Source organism: Amphimedon queenslandica, unplaced genomic scaffold (assembly GCF_000090795.2).
Source record: "Amphimedon queenslandica unplaced genomic scaffold, v1.1 AMPQUscaffold_12945, whole genome shotgun sequence".
NCBI classification, from domain to species: Eukaryota; Metazoa; Porifera; class Demospongiae; order Haplosclerida; family Niphatidae; genus Amphimedon; species Amphimedon queenslandica.
Window position 1 is genome coordinate 44,425 of NW_003546819.1, and position 1,533 is coordinate 45,957.

Consider the following 1,533-nt stretch of genomic DNA (forward strand, 5'->3'; position numbering starts at 1 on the left):
TCCTACTCTCGTGACGCAAATTCTACTCTACATTGTACTTTTAATGTTATTGGACTCGCCACACTTGCGTAGGCAGGTACTAAGCAGTTGGGTTGTCATTCTGTCATTTTGTCCACACAGTTTAATTGATTTGTAAAAAATATATCTTTTTGTCTGAGCAGTCTAGAGCTATATTTCTTCTTCTAGCAACAGATAAAGTTGCTTTCTTTTATCTACTTATGCTCTTGTAGCATCCCGTGGTACCACTGAAAAGCTGTGAACTGCTAAACCAGGGGACCTCTCTCCAGGTGAAAGCTCATGTTTCACTCTACAGGGCCGAGATTTGCTTCAGATGTAGAAAATTCCATCAAACAAAAACCAAAAAACGATTTTGTCCTAACTTCATTGTTTGTGAGTTACAGTTGCTCAAAGTTTGTGATTTAGCCTCTTTGAGAATTTTTCAGGCGGCACTGGGGAAATCAAGAGCAATCAAACTCTCTCAGTGTATTTTAAACATCCAGGAAACTTTTTTGTGCCAAACTCTTTCTTTGAATAGAGCTTTAGATGCTAAAATAAATTTCAGCTTTTCTTCTTTCTCCTACCCGGCCATGTGCCATGATTTAGCTAGCTAGTTGTTGACCACACCCATAGCTTATTTTAATTATCATTATAACTATGCAGTCAATAATAATTTTTTTTCAAAATTGCTTAAAATATCACAGCACAAGTAACACATATCACTCTGGTGAATTCCAGCGGGCAAGTACATTACACCATAGTGCTTCATTATTTAAGAAATTACGGATCACCTTGCAATGTAGAGTAGATTTTGCATCACGAGAGTAGGATTTTCATTTCGTATTTTCATTAGTTGTTCAGAATCATACCTGTCCTTATTTCAATTACTTTTTTATGAATTTGGTCTAGAATCCTACTTAACCTTGTTCTTTTAAATTTATTATGTTCTCGTTTGTGTTGATTTTTTATATTTGATATTTCTTTAGTTGCCATTGTGATACTTTTTGATTTTACACAAGCAATAATTTTCTTTGTTATTATTATGATTGTTATGACTTTACAGCATTTATAAAAGACAGCATTAAATAGATATGCTGAAGGAATATCAACTATACTGATGACAAGTGAAATTAATACTAGTCTTGACACAAGTCCTTGTTCAAAGAGCTGTGAGCTGAGAGTGTTCATCTTCCCTGGAATCCTGTAGCTATTCCTGTTCTTCCAGGCTGTTATCAAGTTCATATTATCATTGCATTATTATAACATTAATTAATTGTTTGTTTTTTAATAAAATAATTCATTACACACTTGATAAAACAAAAATAAGCAAGATTAATACCTTCCCTTAGCTGGAAACCTCCACTAAGCATGGCAATTGATTCCAAGCATAGCTAGCCTAGCTAGGTAAAAAAATTGCTTGCCTTTCCCAGTTCTGAGACCTGAGCATGCGTGACCACACCCAAATTTTGGAGCACATGCTTTTTTAATTAAAAAATGGTGGCATGCACCTATGACAGTACGAGGGGCGTAGCTGGG

General features: G+C 35.1%; 1 protein-coding gene across 1 annotated transcript in view; it reads left to right on the plus strand.

Moving 5' to 3' along the window:
• Nucleotides 1–1,533, plus strand: part of LOC109586104 (uncharacterized) — a 24,653-nt gene that overhangs the window by 12,455 nt on the left and 10,665 nt on the right. The gene's annotated exons all lie outside the window — the stretch shown is intronic.